The sequence below is a fragment of the Solanum pennellii genome, chromosome 1 (assembly GCF_001406875.1).
Source record: "Solanum pennellii chromosome 1, SPENNV200".
Classification (NCBI taxonomy): domain Eukaryota; kingdom Viridiplantae; phylum Streptophyta; class Magnoliopsida; order Solanales; family Solanaceae; genus Solanum; species Solanum pennellii.
In genome coordinates, this window is record NC_028637.1 from 82,267,250 (window position 1) to 82,280,784 (window position 13,535).

Genomic DNA, 13,535 nt, shown 5'->3' on the forward strand with positions numbered 1-13,535 from the left:
ACTTAAAAATAATATTTGCAAAAATGCTCTTCCACATATGAACTTAGCCAAAAAAATCTAAGGAAAATGTTTAAGGAAGCATTTAAGGTCCTTGAAGTGGTTCACTAGCCTTGAATCCTCCCTTAAACATATACTTAGCCAATTTGTTGGACCTTTTTATATATCCAATTTATACATAAACTTATAATGTTATACGTTAAGCTCTAGTTCAATCTATCATTTTTTCGAGTCTTTACACAAACAAATGATAAAGTTATCACCTGAATCAGCAGAAAAAATGAGACTACAAGAGGGGCGGTGGAGAACTTTCTAGTGGTGATGGAAATGACTTACTCTGAATTTTCTAGCAGACGCATTAATGGAAGGATAAAAATTGGTAAAAGAATTAGCCTAATAATGACCTAAACTTCAACTAAAAAAAATCAACAACATTGTAAGCCTCAATTACACTGTTATAATTATTTGAGGGAGACAAACAATGCTATTGACAAAGTTTAATCAAATGAGAGAAACATCTAATTACAACTTAAAATAAACTGGCAATGTACATGCACAACATCTAAAATGTAACAACCCAAAACATCATGAGAAACCAAGCTACTACACCACTTGATACACCATAATAGAAAGTTTTAAAAGAAAATTAATTTATAACATAGAGAAGCTTAAGACTAGCGATTGCGTGAAGTTGATCAAAAACTTAATATAAGGGAAAGCTTCTTGTATGTGAGACAAAAAGACTTGTAGTCTAGTAATGGAAAGCCCGCTCTTGATAGGTAATCACTAACTCAGCAGAGGATCACAGATCACTAGCCAATCACAATAAAAATCGGGAATCACACTTGATTCCACAAATCTCACACCTTCAACAGAATGTTTGAAAGTTTTGAAAAGCTTTCTGATAAATTCCCAGTTGAAATGCTCTTTCATGCAAATCCCAGAGAAGATGATGATCTCAACATTCTTTAGGTTAGGAAACACGGTGCTTGAATTATTACTCTGAAAATCAAAACTATCACTTTCGACCAAATATTTTCTCTCCGAATAGCACCTGGAATCATCAAACTGGTGAAAAAGAATATAGTCAAGACTAAATACAAGCCAGCCTAAAAACATGGTTTTCACAGAATTTCTAGTGCAGGAAAATTTCAAAACTAACAAACATGAATGGAGCTTCGAAATTGATTTTGTATCATAACTATTTATGGCATAGGTATCTGTGTTGGAATTAATGCATCAATGTTTAGTCTTCCGAAATTGTCTCTTAATTTTTCAAGAAGTTTCTTTAGAATTTCGTAATGCATGTATCTAGTAAATTGTGATACATGTATTTAGTTATTTGTGCAAGACTTTTTGTTTTATATTTTGAGTAGTATAAATAGTGATGTAGTTGATGATTGTAATCATCTCAAGTGGCCTTAAGTAGCCTATAATAAACTTGAGCATTCTCTAAAGATATTATTTTCCTTCCATATTTCCTACAAATTGGTATCAAGAGCAGGTTTTCGTTCTTAATCTGGAGTTAGGTGAAGAAAAAAATATGGCATCCAAAGCAAATGAAGGTGTTGATTCTTCAGTTGTTCTTACTCCATTTTTTGATGGAACGGATTTTGAATACTGGAAGATAAGAATGAGAACACATTTGAAAGCTGAAGGTTTGTGGACTATTGTTGCAAATGGTTTTGAAGAGACAGACAACGATGGTGATCTTACAGCAACAGAGATGAAAAATCTTGAAGCTAAGTATCGTCAAGATGCAAAATCCTTGAGCAAAATCCAAATGGGAGTCTCAAGAGCATATTTTGCAAAAATTGCTACTTGTGAGATTGCAAAGGAAGCTTGAGATTTTCTGGAAACTGAGGTGTATAGTAATGAAAAGGTACGCACTATAAATCTTCAAACTCTTAGAAGAGAGTTTAAAAATTTAAAGATGATAGACTCTGAAAAAATTGATGAATATTGCATAAGAGTCATGAATATTGTTAATGAAATGAGAAATCATAGTGAAACAATTTTTGACCAACAAGTTGTGGAAAAGATTATAATTAGTGTCATACGAAAGTATGAGTACATCATTGCTATCACTGAGGAAACGAAAGATCTTTCTAAGCTTTCAATCAAAGAGCTAGTTGGATCATTACGTGCACAAGAGAGAAGATTTTTTTCTGAAGATTAACCCAAAGAGACGACTTTCTAGTCAAAAATAAATGAGAATTCTCAAAATTTCTCAAAAAATCATCAGAAGAAGAATCATAAGCCAAAAATAAAGCAGGATTATGATGGTTCTTCCAAGAAGGTTGAAGAAAAAGGTGACAAAAACTCTAGTATTTTTTGTAAAGTTTGCAAAAAGACTAATCACAATGCAGAAAAATGTTGGCACGAAGGCAAGCCCCAATGTAACTTTTGTAAAAAGTTTGCCACGTTGAAAAGGATTGTTGGCACAAGAAACGGGAGCAAGCATTTTTTTGTGAAAAACAAGAGGAAGAAAGGGAAGAAAACATTTTCTTTGCTTCTAAATTTGATGCTTCAACAAAAAGAAATGAATGGTATGTTGATAGTGGTTGTAGTAATCATATGACTGGAGATAAAAAGCCTTTCGTCTCAATTAATAATAGAATCACTACTAAAGTGAAGATGGGGAATGGAGCCTTAGTTGATGCGAAAGGTAAAGGTACTATTTCGATCAACATGAAAGTAAGCGGTAAGCAACTTCATGATGTTCTTTATTTTTCTGACTTGGAAGAAAATTTGCTTATGTGTTGGTCAACTCATATATAATGGTTATTCTCTTGTGTTTAGAGATAATTATTGCAAGATTTATGATAAAATTGAGCCAAATCAAGTCATTGTTGAAGTAAAGATGATAAAAAGAAACTTCCCTTTGCAATTTCATTACAATGCATTAAAAAATGAAATGTAGATAATTCATGGTTTTGGCACAAAAGATTTTGTAACTAGAATTTTCATGGTTTAAAGCTTCTCAAGCAAAAGTACATGGTCCAAGGCCTTCATCAGATACATACTGAGGTGGATACATGTGAAAGTTGTATAATGGGAAAGTAACACAGGAAGTCTTTTCCAAAAGGGCTATCTTGGAGGGAAAGTGTATTTTTGAAACTAATTCATACCGACATTTGTGGACCAATGCAGACTCCATCTCTTGGAAGTCAAAGGTATTTTCTAATCTTTATTGATGATTTCTCAAGAATGACTTGAGTTTTTTTCTTGAAAGAAAAGTCAGAAGCATTTGCTACATTCAAGAAATATAAAGGCCTTGTTGAGAAGCAAAAAGGTTGGAGCATCAAAACCATTCTCAGTGATCGAGGAGGTGAGTACACAAGTCGAGAATTTGAAGAATATTGCAAAAATGAAGGCATTCAGAAGCAACTTACAGCAGGGTATACTCCTCAACAAAATGGTGTATCTGAAAGAAGAAATAGTACAATTGTTGAAATGGCTAGAACAATGATGAAACGAGAAAGGGCTGCCAAAATTTTTTTGGGCGGAAGCAGTGCATACAACAGTTCACATCCTTAACAGGTGTCCAACAAAGGCACTAAAGGACAAGACATCAGTTGAAGCTTGGAGTGGAATTAAACCTTCTGTAGGTCATTTCAAAATTTTTGGGTGTATTTGTTATGCTCATGTACCTGCTGAGAAAAGAACAAAATTGGATGAAAAAAGTCAAAAATGTGTCTTTCGTGGTTATAGTGATGTGACAAAAGGATATAGGCTTCTCGATGTCAAAACTAACAAACTTGTTGTTAGTAGAGATGTCATTTTTGATGAAAAAGCATGGAATTGGGAGGATAAAAAGATAGAGAATACTGCTATCATATCTTCAAATCCAGAAGAGGATGAGAAAGATGAAACTGTCTCTCAAGGGGGAGAAATCCCAAATTCAGATGATGAAGAACCGCCTCCAAGAGGAACAAAAATGTTGAGTGACATTTATCAAATATGTAATTTTGTCGGTGTTGAGCCAGAAAATTATGCAGAAGCAATAAAGCATGATGTTTGGAAGAAAGCCATGGAAGAATAAATTCGAATGCTTGAAAAAAATAATACTTGGGAGCTTGTGGTTATACCTAGAGAAAGAGAAGTTGTAAGTCTAAAATGGATTTACAAAATCAAACTCAATCAGGAAGGAGATATTCAAAAGCACAAAACAAGGTTTGTTGCTAGAGGTTTCACGCAAAAACCATGTATTGATTTTTATAAAACTTTCTCTCCAGTTGCTCTTCTTGAGACAATTAGAACTATAATTGTTGTTGCTGCACAAAAGAAATGGAAGTTATTTCAACTTGATGTTAAATCAGCATTTCTGAATGGAAAACTTGATGAAGAGATTTATATTGAGCAACCTCAAGGATTTTTTGTTCAAGGGGGAGAAGAAAAGGAGTACAAGCTAAAAAAAAAGATCTTTACGGGATGAAACAAGCTCCAAGAGCCTGGTACAATGAAATTGATACATCGTTTTTGGAAAATGATTTTCATAGAAGTAAAAGTGAAGCGACTTTGTATGCGAAGAAAAAACATGGCATCATTATCATTGTTTGTCTCTATGTGGATGATTTGCTCTTTATAGGAAATGATGTAAAGATGATGCAAAATTTCAAACAAGATATGGTGCAAGCTTATGAAATGAGTGATCTTGGATTGCTAAATTATTTCTGGGCATCGAAGTTTCCCAAGTGAAATAAGGAATTTTCATTTCTTAAAAGAAGTATATAAAAGTATTCTTCAAAAATTCAAAATGATAGATTGCAGGTCTATGGCCATACCATTTGCAGCAAATGAGAAGTTTAGAAAATATGATGGAGAAAAGTAAGTTAATAGCTCACTTTATATGAGTTTGATTGGAAGTTTGCTATATCTTACTTCAAGAAAACTAGATATTACGTTTGCTGTGGAGATTTGAACTTAATTGGTTATTCTGATAGTGATTGGGCTGGAAGTATAGATGACATGAAGAGTACTTCTGGTTATGCTTTCTTATTTGGATAAAGTATTTGTTCTTGGTTATCAAAAAAACAAAGTGTTGTTACTCAATCCACTGCCAAAGCAGAATATGTTTCAGCATCCAAGGCTACTTCTCAAGCTATTTGGTTTAGGAGAATATTTGAAGAGATTATATTGGTGAAAAACAAAAAAAATGATTGTTCTGTATTGTGATAACAAATCAGCAATTGCAATTGCCAAGAATCTAGTCAGCCATGAAAGATCAAAGAATATTTCCATCAAGTATCATTTTATCCGAGAAGCACAAGAGAAAGGCGAAGTTCAGATGCATTATTGTCAGTCAGGAGAACAACCTGCTGACATCTTCACCACTTCCTAGAGAAACTTTTGTTATCTTCGAGAACACATTGGAGTTATCAAGCAAATGCATTAAGGGGGAGTGTTGGAATTACTGCATCAATGTTTAGTCTTCCGAAATTGTCTCTTAGTTTTTCAAGAAGTCTCTTTAGAATTTCGTAGTACATGTATCTAGTAAATTGTGATACATGTATTTAGTTATTTGTGCAAGACTTTTTGTTTTCTATTTTGAGTAGTATAAATAGTGACGTAGTTGATGATTGTAATCATATCAAGTGGCCTTAAGTATCCTATAATAAACTTGAACATTCTGTAAAGATATTTTCCTTCCATATTTCCTACAGTCTGTAATAAAAGAATGATAGTGCAACAATCCCTTTCATTTCAGATTGCCTTTGCCACAAAGAAAGCAACAAAACCAACTATATTTAAGTGTAGCTTTACAAGGACAAAACAAAGCTTCTTAGTGATAATTAAGGGATATATTTGAGTTATCCTTCAAAAGCAATTTCCGGGGAGGGGGAAGAGAGGTTGCTAAAACTTTATTAAATGAATAGATGTAAGAAGAAAAGAAGTTCCAGAAAGTTACATGCAGAATTTGTATTTCCAAGTTGAGTGTCTCCACAAGAGGCTTGCTCGTAAAAGGCTAGTTTCCCTATACAAACTAAACTTTTCCAAATGCAACTCCTCCACTAGATTATTGCTTTCCAATTCTGGAATTCGCACTCCTTTGAATTGTAATATGCATAGAAACTGGTGCAATAATCCCAATGAAACTAGTAAACAATGGGAAAAGCAATAAAGAAAGCACTTCACAACAAAGAAGTAAGTGTTGGGTCATTAATTGAAAAACTAATCTTAAACTAAATACTAACTAAATAAACAACTAATGTATCAGTCTTCATAGCACCACAAGATGGAAAAAGGGGAACACTTATAACTAGAAAGATTTGGCTTTTTAAAGATTAATTTCATAGTGCATACTTCAATTAAAGATCAATCCAGTAAAAAGAGAAGACCTCTTTACATAACGAAATATAAATAATTTCTTAGCTTACCCTCTTCAAAAAAGATAAGGGACATGATTTTTTTTTAATTTATATCTTAGGGCTTATTTGGTAAGGAGTAAAAATGAGTAATTTCAGTTTCTTGCTTATTTATGCTTTTTGGTAGGTATGAATTTTTTTAATCCCAAGACTATTTATATACCATAATTTAGAAAAATACTATAGAATGATAGTCGACGATTAATCTCAAAATATTAATTATAAGCGCTTTAAAGTAGAATTAAATTTTATAATAATAGGCCTTCAATTTTAAGAAAAATCATAATTACAAATACGATACGTGTTTTGTATCTCGACATATTTGAATTTTAAGAAGTAGAACAAAAGTACTCCTACGATGTCATATTTCTTAAAGTTCCTTTTTATATTTATAAAAAGAGAAGGTGAGAGTTGGAAAATTAAACTTGGTTCTTGGAATTGATAAACACCCATCCATACCAAACACACCCTTAAACCAAACACATAAACCAACACTATTGCTGTTTATAAATATCATTGGAAGAAACTTTCCATAGTTTTCATTCCTCCGATACGGAGACAGAAGTTCATCATAAAATGCAAAAAAAATAAAATAGCCTTTACGGTCACAATTTTTCATCTTTTACCGGATGAACTATAAAAGTAAATAGAGAATGTATAAGCGCAGACATACAAAGAAATTTAAAAGTAAATAAAATAGTCTTTATGACCACAACCGTTCATCCTCAAGCGGATGAACTATGATGGTATGTACGACAACAGTGGTCCATCCTCTATAACCGGATAAACTTTAATTTGAAACTAAACTGATAACTTAGGGGTTGCCATTGACATTATCTAAATTGCAACCCCTATCAACTTCCATTGTGAATGCTTCCGAAAATAGAGTTATACCACTTCCACCTTTTGCCTGAATATACAATTCTCAAATATGTTTTAGAACCAAACTATAAATAATATACTCGATAAAATCTTAACAGAGTATATATATGTAGACATGTTATTCATATTATCTTGTAAAAGTAGAAAGATTGCATATTTATGTTAAAGACCCAGAACATTTCCAAGTTAATATACAATATTTCTACTTTTACAATGTAATCTGATTATGTGTGTACATATATATTACACTCTTTAGAATTTACTAAGCATATTATTATTGCTTATCTAAAAACATATTTGATCAATGCATATTCAGGCAATTGGTGGAAATGGCATAGCCCAATTCTCAGAAGCATTCCCAGTGGAAAGGTTGAAGAAAGCTGCAATTGAGATAACGTCAGTGGCAACCCCAAAATGATCAGTTTAGTTTCAAATTAAAGTTCATCCGGTTATAGAGGATGGACAACTGTTGTCGTGAAGGTCATTATAGTTCATCCAGTGGAGAATGAATGGTTGTGGTCGTAAAGGCTATTTTATTTACTTTTGTATTTATTTGTAGGCATAATACATAAATTTGCCGTTTAACTTGGCTTCAAATTATATTTATGCCCTTCAACTTTGGATGTGCACAAATAGATACTTAAACTTGTATATAGTTGAACAAATAAACACACATGTCCTACATGTCACCCTACATGTCATTTTTTGTCCTACGTGGTGTCCTACGTGTATTGTGCCATGTAGGACTCATGTGTTTATTTATTTAAAAGTTGGATAGTAAAAGTGCTTGTTTGTGCATTATGCAAGTTGGAGGTCAAAGTCAAAATTTGAAGTCAAGTATAGGGTCCACTATATGTATTATGCCTCATTTGTATGTCATTGTTTATACGTTCTCTATTTACTTTTGTAGTTCATTCGGTAAAGGATGAACAGGTGTGGTTGTAAAGGCTATTTTATTTTCTTTTGCATATTATGATGAATGTCTGTCTCCGTATCGGAGGAATGAAAACTATGAAATGTTTCTTCCAATGATATCAATAAATAGCAATATCTTGGTTTATGTGTTTGCTTTAAGGGTGTGTTTAGTATGGATGGATGTTTACCAATTCCAATAACTAAGTTTTAATTTCAAAACTCTCACCTACTCTTTTTATTAATATAAAAAAAACTTTTTTTTAAAATAAAAATGGCATCGTAAGAGTACTTTTGGTCTACTTCTTAAAATTCAAATATGTCGAGGTACAATGCACACGCACAACATCTAAAATGTAACAAACCTAAACTTCGTGAGAAGCCAAACTACTATACCATTTGATATACCATAAGGGATTGTTTGGTTTTAGGATAAGTTATGCTAGGATTAGTTATGCTAGGTTAGTTATGCTGACCTTATTTCTTATTGATTGTTTGGTTTACTCTACTAAAAATAATAACCACTACATCCTTTCTAAAATAAGTAGTTTGGTTACAAAAATATTTTCTAATTTATCTTATTGTGTGTGTATGTGTGTATATATATATAAATTTTTAGTTATTCATTTTTTAAAACAAAATATCCATCGTATATTGACTAATTATTTGTATAAATTATAGGATTTAACCCCTGAAAAACTCAGTTTTAGCCTTGGAAAAAAAAACAGAAAAGTAGGATTAACACCTAAAAACATTAATGAACAGAAAGAAGAGTCGCCTTACCATGTAAAACCAGTAGCCTATTTTACTTAAAAATATCTCCTTTTCGAAGCCTCCAAGCAAATCCAGAAAAATGTTGTCAATACTCAAACCAATAATACTCTTTACAAAGAAGTTCATAATTAGAGGATTTGAAGGATGGCTTTGTCATTTAATAGATTTATCCCATCATAAATTATGATGGGATTATTATACCACCTCTTAATAGGGATAACTTATCCTGGTACTATTCATTAATCTTGGATAAGTTATCCCAAACTTCCCAACCAAACACTAAATTAAGTGCCACTAAATATTTATTCCAAGACTATTTCTGTTTATCCTTCACACCAAACGACCCCCAATAGCAAGCTTCAAAAGAACAGTAATTAATAACATAGAGAAGTTTAAGATTAGCGATTGCGTGAAGTTGATCAAAAGCTTAATAAAAGGGAAAATTTCATGTATCATGAGATAAAATAATTGTAGTCTAGTTATAGAAAGCTCACTCTTGATAGGTAATCACAAACTCAGCAGAGGATCCCAGATTACTAGCAAATCGCGATAAAAATCATGACACACACTTTATTCCACAAATCTCACACCTTCGTGTTTTTGAAATGATAACAAACTTCTCCAAAACCACCAGATTCTTCAAAAAAAAGTTTGAAAGTTTGAAAAGTTTCCTGATATAATTCCAGTTGAGATGCTCCTTCATGCACATCCCAGAGGAGATGACGATCTCTCAACATTCTTTAGGCTAGGAAACACAGAGCTTGAATTATAACACTACAGATAAATAGTACACCTTTGACCAAATATTTTGTCTCAAAATAGCACCTGCAATCATCAATCTGGAGAAAAAGAATATAGTCAAGACTAAATACAAGCCAGCCTAAAAATATGAATTTCATAGTATGGCTGGTGCAGAAAAATTTCAAAATTAACAGACATAAATGGTGCTTGGAAAATTATTGTGAATCATAACTACTTGTGGCATAAATATCCTAAATAAAAGAATGATAGTGCAACAATCCCTTTTGTCATAGAGTACCTTTGCCACAAAGAAAGCAACAAGACCAACCATATTAAAGTGTAACTTTACAATGACAAAAGCAAAGCTTCTTAGTGATAATTAATGATATATTTGAGTTATACTTAATTTGCGGGGAGGGGAAAGCAAGGTTGTTAATACTTCATAAATAAATAGATGTACGAAGAAAAGAAGAAGTTCCAGGCGTATTTTCTATTTCTAACTTGAGTTTCTCCACAAGATACGAGGCTCGCAAAAGGTCAGCTGCCCCATACAAACTAAACTTTTCCAAATGCAACTCTAGGACAAGATGTTTGCATTCCAATTTTGGAATTGGAACTCCTTTGAACTGCAATATGCATAGAACCTGGTGCAATAATCCCAATGAAACTAGTGAACAGTGGGGAAAGCAATAAAGAAAGCACTTCACAGCAAATAAATAGTGTTTTTACAAAATCTACAAAAATAGTTTCGGGTAAGATAAAGGAAATAACACAGTTCCAAAGCTGACAAAGGATAGCAGAAAGTTACAAAAGTCCCCACAAGTTTCTGTAATTTTTTCAGATTGTTTGATCAAATTCTCACAGAGGTTCTACATTCTGAAAAACTTTGGGACATTATGAAGGAGGAGGAGAATAGAGTACAAAATGTCATACATTTTTCTTACAGAAAGGCAAGCCATTGGCTTATTTGAAACTTGTAGTTATGCAGGCCACTGTAGTGGATCTGAAATTTTGTAATTTTGGGAGTAGTGGAATGCGACAATACATAGTCAACATATGATCGAAATCCTTTGTTTCTTCCCCAAAAGCATCTAGTAGAGAAAATGAAATAATCAAGTGAAGTTCGGAGATACTGCTACCTTTTAGAGAGAATACATGTTGTGAATGCTTCTTCTGTCGGCAAAAGAGAGAGAATTTGAAGCAGAAGTATGTGGCAAGTCATTGAGACAATCATCTAGGGTTTCTTCTGCCATGATTTTTTTTGTGTGTATCTAAACTCCCGCTTCGGTTTTGTAGGCTTATTCAGGCTGGGCTAAATAGCTCTTTTCTTAAATGGGCTCCGAAAATCTTAGCCCAACCCTATTAAATCCCATGTTAGGCCAGCCCAGCCCAACGAGTCTAGCCATTATTGACGACCCTATATACATTGTGTCATTTCTATCCTTCCAACTGCTGTATTTAATTCCTACCACTATAAACTCTTTTGGCATGATATGAAATTGTATGAGAAGAAGTTAATATTTTGTTTAAACATATAATTTGAATTTTTAAGTTCTATTGTTTTCTTATAAAAATAAAAATTTCATAAGTTGTGAAAATATAATGCATAAGTATACACTTTATCTTTGCTTCATTTTACATTTATGCCCTTCAACTTTGAATATGCACCTTCAAACTTGTATAAAATTGAACAAATATACACACACGTCCTATGTGGCATCCTATATAGAAATTCGAATCCTACGTGGTATCCTATGTGTATTATGTCACATAGAACTCATGTGTCTACTTGTTGACTTATATAAGTTTAAGTGTTTACTTCTGCACACTCAAAGTTGGAGGGTATAAATATGAAATGAGGCTAAGTTAAAGGAAATTTATGTATTACGCCTATTTAAATTGCAAATTATTCAAACAACTTATTCCTTTTGTCCCATTTTATATGATTTACTTTCTTTTTTAGTCATACCCAAAAAGAATAACACATTTCTATATTAAGTAACAATTTAACATTAAAATTTTTGGTTTACCCTCAATGAAATAATTTATAGCCATACAGATTTCTATTATTCATTTTAGACCATAAGTTTTAAAAGTCTTTTTTCCTTTCTTAAAATATGCTGAGTCATACTACCTCACATAAAATGAGATGGAGAGAGTATTAAATAAGAAAACTATCCCTAAGTTATTCTAACAAAAATGCAATAAGGAAGTTGAACATGAGTTATCTTATACTACTCTTCATTTTTTTAAAATGTACTACTACTATTATTAAGTAATAATAAATTTGGCTGTTGAGAGTAATGATTATATGTGATAAAATGATTTAAAAGTGGGTTAAAGTAGTGGTTATTTCATAAATTTTGTTGGATCTGTAATTTCATTTGTGATTTGAAATCATGAGATAATATATGTGGATACAGTAGGTACATCTGTGGCAAAAATAGGTATATGTGTGACAACATAATGTTAATTTGTGGTAACAAACTATCCATATGTGACAACATAATGTTATTATTATTTTATAATGAATTGTAAACTCTCAATCTTTTTTTATTTACCTTGTAGATGAAATGATACAAGAAGTTTCATTCATGACAACAACTCAATCTTTCATTGGAGTTGATTCCTCTTCTAACATCAAATGCTCTTTTTGTCTATGCGAGGAATATGGGCACCAACATGATTATTTTGTTAGTCGTGTTAAAAAACTCAATGATAATTTAAAGAAAATGTCTTATAATATTGATGTTCAAAGATCCAAGTAGATTTCACAGCCTTTGAAGTGAAAAAATCTATTTCCAAAACACTGTGTATAATTAGTGAGAAGAAGGAGAAGGTGAAGAAGGCAAAGGAGGAGAAGGAATGAGAAGGAGAAGGATAAGGAGGATAAGTAGAGAAAAATGAGAAGCATAAAGAAAAAGAGAAAGTGATTAAGAAAGAGAAGCAAGTTTCAATTGGTAGTTGTGATGTGGACAATATCCATTTGAAGGTTGTAACATTGACGGCGAGGTCCAACTGAACTAATGTCATCCTTCTCGTAATAGATAAATGAGGGTCTTTACAAGCATCATGCAAAAAAGTAAGGTCATTCAATGATTATAAGTATTTCTTGTTCTTATCCACTAAATAATTATTTATAATGATTACACAATTGCAGAAGAGACAAGGGCTGCTCGAAACTTGAGTTTGACCAACTTGATTTTGTAGTTGTATTCCCAAAGAATAAGGATTGGTTCTATGTAATGTCTCAACCCAATAATTGTTGGTCTAATGAGGTAATCCATGCCCACTTTTATGATTTGATTAATACATGAATATATACAAATAAACTGATACAGAGATACACTTGTTTGATGCATCCGTGCAGTATGTGGATGTCATTTTTTACTATTTGCATAAGAAGTCAAAGCAACAAAGTCATTATAAATATCGATATATCACTACTAGTTGTTTTTTTCAAAACATACATTGATAATGTTAGTGTTGTTCCTGAAAATGTTAATAAAATCGTTGGCACCATCAAAAGGATTGGTACAGCTTGTGGAGTACCTTGGCACTTGACAGATGCTGTTTATGTTCCTGTAAATTGTAATGGTGACTTCCATTGGGTCTTGGCAGTCGTTGTATGGAAGGAGCGGTACATAAAAGTGTATGATTCAATGTCCTTATCTAGGACTAACAGAAAATTGTCCTCCGATATTCAAAAGTTGTCTACAATGTTGCCAAATTACCTTGAGTGAAGCGGGTTTTTTTAGCAAAACAAGCGAACCAACTGGTCAGTTCTTGAATGTTACTAAGGAAAGAACAAATCTCATCTATTCGAAGTCAGACATGTTAATATATATATATATATATATA

General features: G+C 32.4%; 1 pseudogene; it reads right to left on the minus strand.

The window, feature by feature from the left end:
- Positions 1–9,407: 9,407 nt before the first annotated feature.
- On the minus strand, positions 9,408–10,633 carry LOC107023919 (annotated as a pseudogene).
- Positions 10,634–13,535: the final 2,902 nt, after the last annotated feature.